General features: G+C 33.5%; 2 long non-coding RNA genes and 1 pseudogene across 3 annotated transcripts; 1 reads left to right on the top strand and 2 right to left on the bottom strand.

Moving 5' to 3' along the window:
- Positions 1-365: 365 nt before the first annotated feature.
- LOC144997929 (uncharacterized) lies at positions 366-1,651 on the bottom strand. Its single transcript, XR_013660023.1, has 2 exons — positions 1,208-1,651; positions 366-1,125 (listed from the first exon to the last, which is right to left on the bottom strand). It is a non-coding gene; the product is annotated as an uncharacterized LOC144997929 (long non-coding RNA).
- Positions 1,652-5,522: 3,871 nt separating this feature from the next.
- On the top strand, positions 5,523-7,166 carry LOC145005963 (uncharacterized; annotated as a pseudogene). The gene is made up of 3 exons (XR_013662744.1): positions 5,523-5,584; positions 6,406-6,524; positions 6,615-7,166. The product of XR_013662744.1 is annotated as an uncharacterized LOC145005963 (transcript).
- Positions 7,167-9,216: 2,050 nt separating this feature from the next.
- On the bottom strand, positions 9,217-12,752 carry LOC145035586 (uncharacterized). The gene is made up of 3 exons (XR_013678353.1): positions 12,647-12,752; positions 9,929-11,392; positions 9,217-9,846 (listed from the first exon to the last, which is right to left on the bottom strand). It is a non-coding gene; the product is annotated as an uncharacterized LOC145035586 (long non-coding RNA).
- Between the last annotated feature and the right edge of the window lie 6,403 nt (positions 12,753-19,155).

The following is a 19,155-nucleotide window of genomic DNA, read 5'->3' as shown; positions in this document are numbered from 1 at the left end:
TTATTATTTTTTTAATTGTTAATAACAAACAAAGCAAAAAAATATATCAAAAAAGGAAACATAAAGGGTAAAAGAGTCATTTTATATTTATCAGAGACGGAGAAAAAAAAAACATTATAGAGACGGTCCGAGGTAATTTTATAAAGTAGAAACCAAACGTGCAATTTGACACTTGGATGAGGTACAAATCGTGTAATTTACTCTAAAGATAATAATATGTAGGTTGAGAGAGATCCACACTTGACAATGTGCTACTTTTCCAAACTTAAAACGGTAGTTATATAAATAATTTGTCCACGTATTTAAATTTGGACTTTTAACTTTTTTTTTAATCATGTGTTGATGTGCAAATATTTAGAAATAAATTGTCGGCAAGTTAATACATCTTATACACTTCAAGTGTGAATACATCTAAAGAACTGTGTAGAATTTATTGATTTGTTGTAGTATGATATGTATACATGTATATGTACGTATGTACACACACTCACACACATTTACATACACATACACATACATACGTGTTAGTGTGTATCTAGAGACACATCTACATAAGGGCTCTATCATCAAAACAGAAATGGAAATCAAAAGCTCAATGCTATCACATTCCTCTTGGCTTTTTTGAGCCAATTCAATGTTTCTCCTGCTTTCTTCCCGAGGTCTCCCACCATCTATACTAACATTCATAAAACTTCTCACATCAGAACTGGTGGCGGTTGGTGTGAATATGTTTACAAAGCTCTCACACCCACTTATTACTATGCTTCTAACAACTTGAAAGATATGGATGAGGATATTAAAGCTACTTTCACCTTTCATCCTCCACAACTATCAAATGTATCTCAATTTGCTATTGTGTTCTTTGATTTTACCAACACAACTCATGTCGATGTCAAATAACACTTCAATACTTCCACATTGAAAAACACTAATCTTTTCCACATGACGCAGCAACAACATTGGATGTGTTGGAAACAGATTCACAAGATTGTCACATTCCTTCACATGAATCTCTCTCAACATGCAGGTATTAACTTTGTCATTACCACTAAATTGACAAGGCCATATCTCTTTCAGCTTATCAATGCTAAGAATTTTCAATATCTCTAACTTAGGAATTAGCATCTGCACAATAATTAAGACATGTTGAGTTTAATTACTTAGACAATCTATGAAACTGTCAGCATAAATACTAATATAGAGGTACCTCTTTGTTCAAGAATGGTTGATTGGAAGACATGTTACTGGGCATAGAAGATGTTGCGGAGATGTATTCTCAGGATAAATGATAGTGAAATTAGGAAGGCCATCGAGTTTCAATTCCACCAGCTTTGGTAGCTCAATTACATTAGTAGTGTTGCAAAGACCTATCAACTTTGGTAGCCTTTCCAAACTTAGAAACTTTAGCTCCTAAAACTTAATTCCACCATTTTCATTATGTGCAAGTACTTCCAAAACAGGATACTGTGAAACTGTAAGGGCGCTCAAGTTTCACCAAACCACTTGCAATAGAGATTGTGAAGAGGTATCATAAATTTTCACACTTGAAAACATTAAGGATTCTTAGATTATTAAACGTCTGTCGAGGAGACGAACTAATTCCAGTACAACTTCTTCAAGATCATTCATACAATCCACTTCTCAATAAAGCACCTGGGTTGTGACAATAAGTTTGATTCAAACTCGTTGCCACAACCCAGGTGCTTTATTTAGAAGTGGATGGTATGAATGATCTTGAATAAGTTGTACTAGAATCAGTTGGAATCGCTTCCAACAGACGTTTAATAATCTAAGAGTCCTTGATGTTTTCAAGTGTGGAAACTTAGGATACCTCTTCACAATCCCTATTGCAAGTGGTTTGGTGAAGCTTGAGCGCCCTTACAGTTTCACAGTGTCCTGTTTTGGAAGTACTTGCACATAGTAAGAGTGGTGGAATTAAGTTTCAAGAGCTAAAGTTTCTAAGTTTGGAAAAACTACCAAAATTGATGGCAAGGGGCAAAAAACCACATCTTCTCACAATTTCACTTCCTATTTGATTCAACTCCACATCATCTTGTTTTGAAACTCCAATGATTTGCCAAAAGAAATTCAATGTTTCAACCTCCTCCATCACATCCACTCTTACTAGTGTCCTATCCAAATTGGCTTCTACTGCAATTTTATTGCAAATATTTTTATTTCGTGATGTCAGCGACAACTTGAAGTCGTTAGGAAAAGAACTCGGTCCAATATCTTTGAGTTCGATCGTCTCCCATACATCATCTAATATCACTAAAACCTTGCATCTACCTTTTGGAGGGTTCCCAAATGTTATATGAAGACGATCCGCTCTAATAGTTTTAATCGTTTCAGTGAGGGTTCACCTATGTATCCTACCACAGTTTGCTGAATAGAAAACATGTCAATTTGTTGCCCAATAACCACCTTCACAACATAATCAAACATTTTCTTATCTTCTGCAACCCTTTTTAGTTGTTCCTCCATGTGATTTTTGACATCAAAGCTTACAACATCCGGTAGCTTCATTTTAGTATTCATGTTTGTAACATGTTTTGTGGAGTAAAATATATATTCTAGCTGTTTCTTGACAGGAACCATTATAGATTCAATAACCGGGCTAATGATTGTTGTTACAAACTCCATCTTTCAGTATTTTAGCTTTTATAGAGACCTGCAAACCATGTAACAAATTAAAAAAAAGGGGATCAAACTGTTACAAGTTGTTAATAGGTATACATCCATGTATCCATGGATATTTTCATTATTAATTAACAGCAAAAGTATCATGTTTCATATATATATATATATATATATATATATATATATATATATATATATATATATATATATATATATATATATATATAATTAGCATTATAATAGATTGTTCAATAATCAAAAGAGGGAAAATGATGAGGCATTATCTGTTATATAAAAGACTGTTTGATTAATAGTGAGGGTTAAACCTCATATAAATAGAGATACATAAAGGGCCCTTGGCCTAACCTAAACCCTAAGGGTCTTATGCCTAAACCCAGATCGCTCACACTGCACAATGTTAGTAGGCTGGTCATTATCAATGGATTGAACAAAGTTCTCCATAATACAAGCCAAACAGTAGACTAAATCAGCACACGATTTTGTTTGGAGATTCAAGAAGAATTCAGGACCTAATCTCGCATATCTGAGAGCAGGATTGAAGTTTGGTGATCCGTCTTCCCAATTCTGCAAGATATTATAAATTGAGGATAGTGCTGGTGCAAATTGATGACAATGAAGATTGTTAAGTAGCCAACTTGGGTCCTTCTTCAACTTATGCACACAAGAACAGAACAGCTTATATGCATGCATACCTGTGTAAGATAAAGGTGTACTGAAAAGATACCTAACAAATTCAGATTCATGAGTTTCTCTCAGACAATAAAAGGTCGCAAAGCTGTTTATTAGCCTTAATGCTGACTTTTTTGCTAATATGTTCCTTGTGAACTGTCTCTTGATTATCTCAACCCACTCATCATTCGATTATCTTGCTAATATGTGCCTGGTCGATACATATAAGAGGCAGCTGCTACTAGCAACGGAGCTTCGAACCCTTGAAGCTTTGTGTGTTTAATTGTTTCATGGATATAGTGGATCAGTTGATCCAAATCGGTGTTTATTCAGTTGTTTGGGATATCGTACCCTTCAGCTTCTATAATGAATCTATTATCCCATTCTTTTGAGATGAAATTTCCTAAACCCTAAGGGCCTAAACCTAGATGCCCTAATATACTAATATTATCATTCATTTATAGTTTTAAACATTTAGTTGATTTTATCTGTAGAGCATACACGAACAATTCGTAATGAGTAGTAAATCAAACATTTTTTCCAGATACTTTGTCAAGGACCGATGGATTCAAAGCAAAAAACAACTCAAACAAGTTATCCATAAACAAAGAGAAAAACTTTTCAACAAAAACGTACCGAGGTCGACTATATGCGCCTGTGCTAAGGCTTGCTGTGCTTTTGGTGCTTTGGAAAGTGTGTATGTGAACAAGTGATTCGATTTGTGAGGAAGAAAGGCCAATATATGGAGTCTCGGTTATTCCCCACCTTTTGAGAAAGTTTATATATATATATATATATATATATATATATATATATATATATATATATATATATATATATATATATATATATATGGAGTAAATTACACGAATGGTCCCTATGGTTTGGGTAATTTGCACGTTTGGTCCCTAACTTACTTTTTTAACTCGGAAGGTCCTTACTGTTTGTTTTTGTTACGTGTTTGGTCCCTTCTATTTGTTTTTGTTACGCGTTTGGTCTCTATCTTATCTAAAAAGACTATTATTTGATTAGGGAAAGATGATGGGATGGGTAGGGTAAGGTGAGTGGAGTGGGGTTGAGAGTATGTTTATTTAAATAAATTAAAAAATCAAGCGCAAAATAGTTTTTTTAGGTAAGATAGGGACCAAGCGTGTAACAAAAACAAACAGTAGGGACTTTCCGAGTTAAAAAAATAAGTTAGGGACCAAACGTGCAAATTACCCTAAACCATAGGGACCATTCGTGTAATTTACTCTATATATATGGGTAAATTACACCAATCGTCCCTCGTCCAAGTGCCGAAAAGCACGTTTAGTCCCTATTTTTGAAAATTAACTCGGACCGTCCCTCGTTTATTGTAAATGTGCATGCTTCGTCCCTAATATGCGACTTTATTGTGACTTTAGTCCTTGCCCATATTTGAAATGACCATAATGCCCTTTATGTATTTCTTTTATAATTAAATTTATCTTATTGTTATTATTATTAATTATAAAATAAAAAGAAAAAAAATATGGTCCCACTTCATATCCAAACCCATCTCCCCACCCAACCCACCTTCCCATTACTGTCTTTCTTCTCTAAAGTTTTCAAAAAAACATATAGCCATTCATCCTTAAGCCACCGTCGGTGGATAATCTCTCCGATGAACCCTCTCTACATCCATCACCATCTCTGGCGAATCCTCTCTCTCTCTGTCTATTGTTTGAAGAACACTTAATCACCACCATCAATGAAAATTAACACCACCACGGCCCGAACCACCACAGGGAGACTGCAAAACCACTAGAAACTTACCTTCCTTAGCCTTGCAACTCTTCACACTCGTACACTTCCACAACTAATCTGTCCCACAAAACCCCTTTGTAAACTGAATAAAATTTGTTCCTCCCTAACAAATTCGACACGAAAACCTCAGGTAATACTCCAGCGAAACGTACATCAGATCTAGGGTTTGGAACTGAGGTGGAGGTGGATCTAGGGTTTAAAATCAAAGATGAAGGCAGAAAATAGCAGATTTGTTGTTCCTTTTCTATCGGTGAGGGTGAGGGAGATCACAATGATAGTGGTGCGGAGAAGAAGGGTTTGGCCGGAGTATAGATGAAGGGTGGTACTTCAGGCGTCGCCGGAAGTGCAAATGAAATGTGGTGACATATCTAGCTTTTAGTGAGAGGAGTTATTGGAGGTGATAGATGGTTATGCTGGCGGAGATGAAGGTGATGGGTGGTGGTGCCGGAGAAGATGACGGTGACAGGTGGTGGTGTCGGAGGTGCAGGCGGTGATAGGTGGTGGTGGGTTATTTGTGGAGAACCTTGTTGCAAAGATGGGGAAATGGAAGAGAAGAGGGGATATTTGATTTATTTTTTTATTTTTTAAATTTAAAACTGATAAATAAATAAAAGAAAATGAAAAAGAAATTACTAAGGGTAAAATAGTCATTTCATATCAATAGGGACCAAGCACGCAAGAAAAAAGAAACTCAGGGACAGTCCGAGTTAATTTTTATAAATAGGGACTAAACGTGCTTTCTGGTATGTGCACGAGGGACGATTGATGTAATTTACCCTATATATATATATATATATATATATATATATATATATATATATATATATATATATATATATATATATATATATATATATATATATATATATATATAATAAAAATGTTTATATGCTTACTTTTTTTTTTCCAAAAACATAGATATTTTTTTAAGGGATAATGACTTGAGAGGGTAATGTATTAAAAAGCTATAATCATCTGTCACTAAGAAGAAAAGGCAAACTTATTGTAGTTTATGTTTCTGTTTGTTTTCTATTCTAACAAAAGTAATTGTTTAAAGTTGCAACTTGGTTTTAGTTTGATCAACAAATGCCTTTGATACTTTAAGAATAGAATTTGCCCTAATGGAATTCAAGCACCTCATTTGACATCTTAGTCTATTACTATCCATTTAACAATACCTGATTGATTGTTCTTGCGGAATATGAAGAGGGTAAAACCGTAGAAGAGAGAAATTGTAAACCGTGCTAATGGGAAGTAAATGACCATTTTACCCTTAATGATATATTGACTGACACAGGATAAAGTTGGTGGGTATATGGTGGCATTTGTTGGTAGAAAATACGCTGCAAGATCAATCCCTGCCTTGTGTTGCAAACATCACCTACATCGTCACCAGTTTCACCCTAGTAAGATCATAATCATATCAATTACCGCTGGCGTGTCACTATTTCATTGGGCGTCACTAAAAGCAAAGATTTTATAATTTTGTGACTAAGGTGATGGAATTCCAAAAGGGGAGACTACAGAACTTGTTTTGGAAAAGAGATGGGTGTTTTTCATGGGAAAAGCAACTTTGTGTGCCTTAACAATCAGGATTGTGCAATCAGGACTAATTCTTGTAAGAACAGAGGAGGAACAGTTGATTGTAGCATTGGAATACAACTTGCGTTTTCTGGAACTGATAAACATGAATCGGTTTTTAATTCATGGTATGAGGTAAAAAACCTTCGCCAGTACTCTCTGTTTGGGCTTTATCAAAATCTTAAGGATTCTCTTACTAGTCAGTACAATAGTTTCTTTTAAGTTTTAAAAAAGATGACTTTATATCTTTGCTCATTCACGGATTGTGTTTTTATGTTTTTGTGAAGTTTGGATTTGAAAATTCTGTGTTTTTGTAAATTGTTGTACCACAATGAGATGATATATTAACAGTGTTCTATTGAGGGATTGACAATGTTGTATTTGAAATTTACTACTCAAGTTATTTCCTATCACAAAAGCCACATCCGTCTATTGTGATTTGTGACAATGTCAGTTTTATTTATTTATCGGATAATATTCTTCAATATAAACGTCGAAAGCAAATTGAAATTGATGTTTATTTTGTGTGAGAACCATTAGCAAAACGACAAGTCGGTGTTATGCATGTCCCATGTATTAAATTGCTGATATTTTTACAAAAAAGGATTCTAAAGGTTCTATTTGAAGACTCTCAGCAGTCTAAGCATTCATAATCTTCCTGCCCGAGCGGGTCTTTTATTATTATTTCATATCGTTCCCCATTGGTTTTCTCGGACCAGGGATTTGAAAAGGTTTAGATGGTTGAAATACTCATATATATTTATGTTATAGTATTATATATATATATATATATATATATATATATATATATATATATATATATATATATATATATATATATATAGAGAGAGAGAGAGAGAGAGAGAGAAGAGGGGGGGGGGGGGGGGGGGGGGTAACCCCCATAAAAAAACAAATAACAATAACCTCTAATAATTTTTCTTACGTTATGGTTTGTTTTTAATGTATAATCACTTCAACGTTCAACTTATTTTATGTAATGAATAGTGGGTTCATGGTTGTTAAGATGTTAATCTTGATCTTAAGATAGTACGATTGTGAAATCCTATAAATAAAAAACAATCTCGATCACACCAGGATATTTTCCAAGTTAAATCGGTACTGAGATTTTGAGATTGCAACTAAGATTGTAAGTTCTTACCGAATATGATCCACTTTTTGTCATTATGATGTAGCAAGTCTTTAGTCTTTTAATTAAACTTTGCAAGATCTGTTCCTTTTGCTACAAAAATCATGCAGAATCTCAAAAATTCAACTTGAAATTGAAGCCTCAAAATTTGGTCCACTCAACTCAAAATCGAGCGATAATTGAGGAAGCTTCGCAGCTTCGTCCTTTCATCACTCATATTTTAAACCATTTTAAACTTGTAAACGGATAGTTGGAGTATAATTTTGAAGCTTAAATCTTGTATTAAAAGAGGGTTTAAACCCATAAGTTGCAGGGAGGGACCATTTCTGTAATTTTGTCTTACAAAGGGACAACTTCTGTAATTTTGTTACATAGGGTCGATTAATGTAACTCTCTCCTACATAGGAACCAATTCTGTATTTTTGTCTGTTTCCTACTAGGGACCATTTTTGTTCGTTATGTTACATAGGGTCAATTTCAGTAACTTTCTTCTACATACGATCATTTGTTCCTATAAAGTGATTCCCACTAGAAGTTCAGATAATGTTATGATGATTGCAGTGTCTTAAAACTAAGGACATACTTATTTTTTTCTTCCCGTTTTTATGATCTTTCTTTGCCAAGAAAGCATCCATGGGTGACACACTCATCGTACAAGAGACAAAGGGACTTGCTTCTTCAAGAATAAAGTGCTGAATCAAGGGAAATTTCATGTTATAGCAAATTAGGTTCATGGCTTTTCTTTTCTTAATTTCTTGTCTGGTATGAGATAAGTAAGTTTCATCCATGGATCATCATACTGTGCACCTTCAGGATTCAACCCATGAATTTATGCTCTATTTAAAAAAATTAAAATAAAGGAATATGTACAAACCGATCAAGAAAAACTTGTGTAAGTATTCCTAAGTTGGTCACAGATTAACCAAACACAAGAAATGGACACATCATATCATAAATGGGATAAAAGAAAATTGCATTTAGTATACAAACATATCAATGTAACTTTTATTAATCACACATGGTTACATCAGAATACATCACATATTTATAGTTGCCCTTTATGAAGTATCACAACCATTCATACACCTTTCACAACCATTTTGACTATTCAAACCAACCATCACACCCCTTTAATATTGTTAGTTATTTCTAAAATAATATACGGGTGATATATATCCAATTAGAAGGTAGAGAAAAACAGCTAAGAATTACGTTATAGAACTTTGTTCTTTCATTGGAGATACCCACATCTCGAAAGGGATTATCTAAATTTTATCAAGTATTTCTTTTAGTGCAAATGTTAGAATTATTATCTTATCGGGTAGATTCAGCTAGGTTCTATCACATTTACATACACATATGAATACATACATATAAATACATGTGGTATATAAACACATACATAAGTGCTCGAACATCAAAATATAAATAGAAATAAAAAGCTCAATGATATCACATATCTCTTAGCTTTTCTGAGCAAATTCAATGTTTCTCTTGCTTTCTTCCCAAGGTCTCCTACCATTTATACTCACATTCATAAGTGTTCTCACATCAGAACTAGAGGCAGTTGGTGTAAACATATTTACAAAGCTCTGACGCCCACTTATTACTATGCTTCTAACAGCTTGAAAGCTATGGATGAGGATATCAAAGCTACTTTCACCTTTCATCCTCCACAACTCTCTTAGCTTTTGTGAATTACATACCCAAATGTATCTCAAGTTGCTACTGTGTTCTTCGATTTCACCAACACAACTCATGTCGATGTCAAATAACACTTCAATACTTCCACATTGAAAAACACTAATCTCTTCCACATGATGCAGTAGCGACATTGGATTTGTTGGCAACAAATTCACAAGATTGTCACATTCCTTCACATGAATCTCTCTCAACATGCAGGTATTAACTTCGTCATTACCACTAAATTGACAAGGCCATATCTCTTTCAGCTTATCAATGCCAAGAATTTTCAATATCTCTAACTTAGGAATTAGCATCTGCACAATAATTAAGACATGTTGACTTTAATTACCAAGACAATCTATGAAACTGTCAGCATAAATACTAATATAGAGGTACCTCTTTGTTCAAGAATGGTTGATTGTAAGACATGTTACTGGGCATAGAAATGTTGCAGAGATGTATTCTCAGGATAAATGGTAGTGAAATTAGGAAGGCCATCGAGTTTCAATTCCACCAGCTTTGGTAGCTAAATTACATTAGAAGTGTTGCAAAGACCTATCAACTTTGGTAGCCTTTCCAAACTTAGAAACTTTAGTTTCTGAAACTTAATTTCATCATTCTCAGTATATGCAAGTACTTCCAAAACAGGACACTGTGAAACTCTAAGGGCGCTCAAGTTTCACCAAACCACTTGCAATAGAGATAGTGAAGAGGTATCTTAAGTTTTCACATTTGAAAACATTAAGGACTCTTAGATTATTAAACGTCTGTTGAGGAAGACGAACTGATTCAAATACAACTTCTTCAAGATCATTCATACCATCCACTTTTAAATAAAGCATCTGGGTTGTGACAATAAGTTTGATTCAAACTCGTTGCCACAACCCAGGTGCTTTATTTAGAAGTGGATGGTATGAATGATCTTCAAGAAGTTGTACTGGAATCAGTTGGAATCGCTTCCAACAGACGTTTAATAATCTAAGAGTCCTTGATGTTTTCAAGTGTGGAAACTTAGGATACCTCTTCACAATCCCTATTGCAAGTGGTTTGGTGAAGCTTGAGTGCCCTTACAGTTTCACAGTGTCCTGTTTTGGAAGTACTTGCACATAGTAAGAATGGTGGAATTAAGTTTCAGAAGCTAAAGTTTCTAAGTTTGGAAAGGCTACCAAAGTTGATGACAAGGGGCAAAAAACCAAATCTTCTCACAATTTCACTTCCTATTTGATTCAACTCCACATCATCTTGTTTTGAAACTCCAATGATTTGCCAAAAGAAATTCAGTGCTTCAACCTCCTCCATCACATCCACTCTTACTAGTGTCATATCAAAATTGGCTTTTACTGCAATTTTATTGCAAATATTTTTATTTCGTGATGTCAGCAACAACTTGAAGTCGTTGGTAAAAGGACTCGGTCCAATATCTTTGAGTTCGATCGTCTCCCATACATCATCTATTATCACTAAAACCTTGCTTCTATCTTTTGGAGGGTTCCCAAATGTTATATGAAGACGATCCGCTCTAATAGTTTTAATCGTTTCAGTGAGGGTTCACCTATGTATCCTACCACAGTTTGCTGAATAGAAAACATGTCAATTTGTTGCCCAATAACCACCTTCACAACATAATCAAACATTTTCTTATCTTCTACAACCCTTTTCAATTGTTCCTCCATGTGATTTTTGACATCAAGGCTTGCAGCATCCAGTTGCTTCATTTTAATATTCATGTTTGTAACATGTTTTGTGGAGTAAAAGATATATCCTAGCTGTTTCTTGACAAGAACCATTATAGATTCAATAACCGGGCTAATGATTGCTGTTACAAACTCCATCTTTCAGTATTTTAGCTTTTATAGAGACCTGCAAACCATGTAACAAATTAAAAAAAAGGGGATCAAACTGTTACAGGTTGTTAATAGGTATACGTCGATGTATCCATGGATATTTTCATTATTAATTCACAGCAGAACTATCATGTTTCAAATATCATATATATAATCCATAGTATAATTAGCATTATAATAGATTGTTCAAAACATTGTTCAATAACCAAAAGTGGGAAAATGATGAGGCATTATCTGTTATATAAAATATTGTTTGATTAATAGCGAGGGTTAAACCTCATATAAATAGGGATACATAAAGGCCCCTTGGCCTAACCTAAACCCTAAGGGTCTTATGCCTAAACCAAGATCGCTCACACTGCACAATGTTAGTAGGCTGGTCATTGTCAATGGATTGAACAAAGTTCTCCATAATACAAGCCAAACAGTAGACTAAATCAGCAAACGATTTTGTTTGGAGATTCGAGAAGAATTCAGGACCTAATCTCGCATATCTGAGAGCAGGATTGAAGTTTGGTGATCCTTCTTCCCAATTCTGCAAGATATCATAAATCGAGGATAGTGCTGATGCAAATTGATGACAATGAAGATTGTTAAGTAGCCAACTTGGATCCTTCTTCAACTTATGCACACAAGAACAGAACAGCTTATATGCATGCATACCTGTGTAAGATAAAGGTGTACTGAAAAGATACCTAACAAATTCAGATTCATGAGTTTCTCTAAGACAATAAAAGGTCGCAAAGCTATTTATTAGCCTTAATGCTGACTTTTTTGCTAATAATGTTCCTTGTGAACTGTCTCTTGATTATCTCAACCCACTCATCATTCGATTATCTTGCTAATATGTGCCTGGTCGATACATATAAGAGGCAGCTGCTACTTGCAGCTTCGAACCCTTAAGATTTGTGTGTTTAATTGTTTCATGGATATAGTGGATCAGTTGATCCAAATCGGTGTTTATCCAGTTGTTTGGGATATCGTACCCTTCAGCTTCTATAATGAATCTATTATCCCATTCTTTTGAGATGAAATTTCCTAAACCCTAAGGGCCTAAACCTAGATGCCCTAATATACTAATATTATCATTCATTTATAGTTTTAAACATTTAGTTGATTTTATCTGTAGAGCATCCACGAACAATTCACAATGAGTAGCAAATCAAACATTTTTTCCAGATACTTTTTCAACGACCGATGGATTCAAAACAATAAACAACTAAAACCAATTATCCATAAACAAAGAGAAAAAATTTCAACAAAAACGTACCGAGGTCGACTATATGCGCGGATGCGCCTGTGCTTTTAGTGCTTTGGAAAGTGTGTATGTGAACAAAGTGATTCGATGAGGAAGAAAAACCGATATATGAAGGAGGCTCAATTATTCCCCACCTTTTGATGGAAGTAGGGTTTTTTTTTTTTTTTTTTTCAAATGCTTATTGGGCTTACTTAAAGAGTTTGGATTAGGCTTGAGGGAGCCACTGGGTGACAAAAGTATTTAGGTATTTCTTTGGCATGTGATATAAATACCATTGAGTCAAAGGTAGTATGACATAATGGTAAAATCAAATCAAATAAAATTTTAGACCATCTCCAAATAGTATTTTAGACTACGGTTTATTTTTATTTTTTCTCCAATAAAGTAAAAAATAATGTAAATAGTTTTTCATTTCTAATCTTACTTTATTTTTTACTTCATTTTTTACCCCAAAAAAATATATTTCTAGAATATTTAATCTTTATAACTTATATATTGTTAAATACATTTTTTTACTAATTAAACTCTATATTAATGATTAATTAATATAAATTAGTATATAATATGATATTATAAATATTAAATATTACATTTAAATTATAATTAGTAAATAAAATAAATTATAAATGTATAAAATAAAAACGAGATTAAAATTGGCAACCAAATTTCACCTCCATTTTTTGAGATATTAATAGTATTCCCCCATATATGAGGGAATATTATTCATATCTCAAAAAATAGAAGTGAAAATGAGATAGAATTGGAGAAGAATGGATGAAGAAATAAAGTTTGGAAGTGGATTGGAGGTGCCCTTAGTATTGATAAAAGAGAGAAGAAAGAATGTGTATGTGAATGTGGTTACTTATTTATTTTTTTTATCAAATTCATCCACCCCTTAAAAATATCATGTCATTTATGTTGTGTAGTAAAATTGATATGACAAACTTTAAAAATGTTAAAATGACGTGACAGTACAGCATGTTATCTTTTACTCCCTCAAGCTTTAGTAATAAAAATAAAATAAAATCAATAAACTTTTAAAAAGTATTTGACTTGGTTTTTACTTATAAAATGACTAAACAAAATTTTCAATTTTTTAAACATTTTTTTACAAATCGTATAATATTTTTTTTTTTCAAACATTTTCTTACCATGATAAAATAAAAATTACGTTCATACAAAAATAGAATACAAATTGTAAATAATGCATAAAAAATATCATAGGTAACGTCATATTACATTCATCTCTTCAATTTAATTATATCTTGCGCGATAATATATCATATCGCTGCTATATACGAATCATCATTACTCGTGCGACGTGTACTTTGAACTTCTTGGTGCAACGTGTACTTAGACCCCGGGGTAACCCGTAACATTTGTATGAAATATCATGGGGGTAGCCAATGACACTTGTGTATAAGATCATGGGGGCAGCCAAGGCACTATAAGGGAAGCCCATGGGGAAGCCCATAACAATGGTATGAAAGACCATGGGGCTAACCCATGATACTTGTATGCAAGATCATGAGGGTAGCTTATGACAATGTATGTATACTATATTGTATTTTGGGGAACTTACTAAGCATTGTGCTTACGATTAGTGGTTTGAATGTTTTCAGGTATCTTCAGTTCTAAAGGGAATGGTCTGACTTGACTGCACAACATTATCCCCTGATGATTTTCCGCATTGATGATTATTATTGTAATTTGATAGTTACGACACTTTTGATACTACAATGGGTTTTTGGATAAATACTATGTGAACTAATAATTTAAAATGAAAAATTTTACGTCATGTTTTGGGATGTTACAATGGTAAAAAAAAAAAAAAAAAAAAAAAAAAAAACAGAATTGTGTTGAGGAGAACGACACACGGGAAAGAACGACGCAAGTGTTGTTGGTGTTTTCTCAACTGTGAATAATGAATGTCATTATTAGTGTAGTTGGGGTATAAATGTAATTTTATTTATAAGAAGCAATATACCATCAAAAAGCCAACAATGCCTGGCTTTTTAAAACATGTGTTTCCTTCCTTGCCAAAAAAACCCTTTTAAAAGCACTTTTGAATTAGCCAAATACATTTTTAGCTTATTGGCTTTTTGGAAAAGCCAATAAGTAAATTTTATAAGCAATCTCAAACACCCACCGTGTGTAATGTGTTACCCCGTATACTCTGGGTTCTCTTCAACAGTCGCATCAGTTGCTTTATGAAGCACATATACTTTTCTAATTTTCGCTTACCACTTTGAAAAAAGGAAAACATAATTTGTTAAAAGTTCGAAAATAATTGTATCTATTGCAATGACTATTATTACTTGGTTTAATATTTGGAAAAACTTCTAGTATAAACTAAATAATTCAATTTAACAACTAAAATATGGCTTTTTTAAAAAAAATTACATCATATTATATGAGAGGGCTCAAAATAAAAATAAAAAATAGTTTAATTCTTGATAACCAAAAGAACATAAAAATAGTTTATTTCTCTTTAAATCCTTTCAAATTGAAAGGAAAGTTATGAGGAAAATATTTTCTTCCATTTCTTTCCACTTTCATCCTTTAATGAAACTCTGAAACATTAATTTCTTTTATTTTCTTTTCACTTCCATCCATTTTCCTTCTTTTCATTCTTTAAGTTGAACTCGGGAATACGGTGTTATGGTAACAAGCATTAACATCATTTATTGGGGTTTCCTTATCAATGGTTAACTTGAAATCGCCATAAGATGAGTTCATTGAGGGTATCGATGTAACACCCAACATCATGTATTTTCCTAGTTTACCCCAGAAGTATATATATATATATATATATGTTTCAAGATTGGTCCTTACATCATGTGTACTTGGTGCATACGCATGAGGTAGCTCATTAAAAGTGGTTACAGGTGCATGTGAGTACATTGGACATACTCATGGGGTATGTAACCTTAACCCTCAAAACCATTTCCACTTCCAGCCTCCATCCTCCCTAAACGACCCCTTGCAAACCTTAGTGTTCCTTATGAGTTTTTGAGCAATTTTTTACTTTGTGTCTATGCTTGAAGGAAGACAATCCTTAGAATGCATTTAGGAAGCTCCAAGCATTGTATATCTGGGATTTGCACCTTTCAAGCAACCTTGAGAAGGTATAAAGTCATGAACTTGATGAATGTTTTCGTAGATCTTGCTAGTTCTTAAGTTATTATGCATTTTGGTCTCATAATCTTGGTATTCATGAATATGGCTTACTCTAAACCATTAGAGTTGTCCTTTCATACGTTTTTGAGTGTTAGGAACCATAAAAATGTGATCTTGGTCCCTTTTTTCCGTCCATGCAAGAGTTATGGTGCTTAGGTTTGTGTATTAAGTTAGGGTTTTGGTTTTTGGACTCTATCTAGCCACAAAAGTCATAAAGTTGGAAACTTTATGACTTAGAATGATATTCAGGGCTAGATATAAACTATGGAAGTAATGTCTTAATGTAATAATCACTTAATGAGAAAAGTAGACTCAGGTTGTGTATACCAGGCGCACCTAGTGGTACGCAGCGTGTACTGGGAAGAGGCCCCGTAATCTGGCCAAGAATCTACTACGTCGAGCGTAGTGACTGAGTACATAAGGTGTACTCAATCTGTGTTGACCCTTTTGACTTTTTGACTTTGACTTTGACCAGGAATTTAACCAAGTCTGAATTAGGGGTATTTTGGGTAATTTGAATAATAGTTGAGATTAGGTCTCCATTTATTGTATAGGTGATTGGTGGAGACAACATCTGGAGCAGTGATATGTCCAGCTATTTTTAGATTGTGAGGTGAGTTTTCCTCACTGTACACGTGGGTCGAAGGCACCAATGTCAGTCCACTATGTTATGTATACTGGTTAAGATGTTGTTATTCTGTAGTGATTGGTTAGATCTGCAAGATTATTTGTTAGTTGTTGAATATTTGTTTATGTGCACATGTCGACATATTGTAACGGTTTGGGTTGAGGTAATTATGCTTTGTGAAGAAGGCCAAGAAACTAGGAGCATTCTAGACATAGGTTGAGGACCCTGTAGGGGTATACCAAACTCATTCTAAGGGCTCAAGAGCATTCCAAACATGGGTTGAGCGTCGGGAAGGGCATTCCAAACTCATGTTGTGGGCCTGGTAGGGGTATTCCAGACATAGGTTGTGGGCCAAGTGTATAAGTTTGTTTTTATTTTGTGTGTGGTATTTTTAGGAAACTCACTAAACTTTGACTTATAGTTTAAGTTTTATGTTTTAGGTACTTCAGATTATTGGGACAAGATGAACGTGTGATTATACACGTCCTTTCGGTGATATGTTTTGGAGATTTTATGATACTCTGATTTTGGGATAATTATATATGATGCTGGGTTTTTATGAGTTGGGTTTTGATTGAAACAATGATTTTACTTTAATTGAAAAATGAAAATTTTGTTGTGATTTTTGGGATGATACAATCAATAAAAATGAGCATTGAACATAAGATATATGTTACCGACTTTTATTCCTCTTATTTTAATTATTGTCAAGAAAGCATTCATGGGTGAACCTAACACAACCCAACCACCCATTTGGTTTCTAATTAATGCACAACATATTTATTATTATTATTATTATTATTATTATTATTATTATTATTAAGTAAATGGTTTTAAGTAATCCACAACCTATTATTATTATTTATTATTATTATTATTAGAATTTTTGTGCAATTTCACAATTGTCCTTATTTCTACTTGTTTACTCAACACTGAATAGTTATAATGTTGTTATTATGTTTATATTTATTAATTATGCATTACATTTTTAGTTAGTTCAAGAAGCGTTACAATCAACTTATAAGGAAATCGAGTATATATGAAACAAAAGTTCATGTGAGTTATAGGCTCCTAATTGATGACCACAAAATATAATAAAACAAATGGTTGTGATGAGAAATAGTTTGATACCAATGTTTGTAAGATTATATGTATTAATGATGATAATGTGAAGGTAAGAGATTGCATACCATGCTTTCAGCATGACCTTGTATTAGGATTCAACATGGGTAACATTCTGCAAACTAATAACAATATAGAGAAAACGGTTTGGATTTTGTTATTGACTGAAACTAAATTGCAAAGAAAGGGAAAATAAGGTTGGTGAATAGGAAATTTGTCTAGTTAACATAGCTAAAAAGGCTAATGAAAAATCCCAACATAAAAAGAGCATAATATCTTATTTTATTATTCTGCTAATATCTAGGGATGTAAACGAACTGAACGTTCAACAAACTATTCATGCACCATTTAACATGAAGTTCGTTTATGTTTGTTTATTTAATAAATGAACGAACATGAACACAAATTCTCATTCGTTTAGTTAAGCGAACGAAGATGAACAATGGTCTCGTTCGTTCAATTATGTTTGTGAACGTTCGTTTATGTTTTTTGTTTACGTTTGTTTATGTTCATTCATCTAACTTCCTTTTATGTTCATATATGCTTAATTGTGTTTGATTATATTAATATCATATGTTCATATATGCTCTGTTATGTTTTTTTTTTATCTTTGTTCATTTATGTTCATTTAGCATGTTCAGGAAGATAAACGAACGAACATGAACAATGTAATTTGTTAAATGAACAAACATGAACAAGAAAACCTATTCAATTATTTTTTCGAATAACTTAAACGAACGAACAGGAACATGTCTCATTCGTGTTCGTTCGGTTCATTTACAACCCAATAACATCCCCACTCAAACTCACAATGCAACATCAAAGATTCCAGGAAAAAAAACGAAACCAAGATGTCGATCGAGCCTTCTTGAAAACATCACCAATTTTCAATACCGGTGAAACATATGGTAGCGAGATATTTCCAAGTTGTAGATGTTGGGGAGTGGAATGAAATTTAATCTTAATATGACTCGTCCGTTCAGGAAAGCATAATTATCTGTAATCTCCACCACACGATTGTGTCATGAAGTAAGGGGTAGGATGAGAAACATCAACACCCATATATATAAGAAGCTAACATAACCAAAAAATCTCACAAGTAGTCTTATACATAGCACGATACACAACCTCTATAGAAGAGTGAGAGACAACATCTTATTTGTTAATTTCCATGAGATTAGTGAATTTACATGGAAGATACAAAAACCAATGGTGGACCTGCGCTTATTGGGACCACTATTTAAATCACCATCGTTATATGCATGTAGCCATAGAGAAGACGTCAAAAGGAACAAGAAAGTATAAAACTAAATTCCACAAAGATATCTCAAAATACAAAGAACATATCCCCAACGCGTAATAGTAGGACTAGTGAAAACCGGCTTACCACATGAACTACATGAGTTATGTCTAAGTGAGTGACTGTAAGGTAAACCAAATTGCCCACAATGTTATGATATAGGCTCAGGTATGAGAAATGAAGACCATCAGTGAGAGAATATTGGGAATTACTTTCACGAGATATATCGTTGTCAAAGAGTCTTGCACGTTTAAATCGATCATATGTGTATTTTTTCATAGATAGAATATA

Source organism: Lactuca saligna, chromosome 1 (genome assembly GCF_052625555.1).
Source record: "Lactuca saligna cultivar CGN05327 chromosome 1, ASM5262555v1, whole genome shotgun sequence".
Taxonomy (NCBI): domain Eukaryota; kingdom Viridiplantae; phylum Streptophyta; class Magnoliopsida; order Asterales; family Asteraceae; genus Lactuca; species Lactuca saligna.
This window is presented reverse-complemented; position numbering and strand designations above follow the sequence as displayed.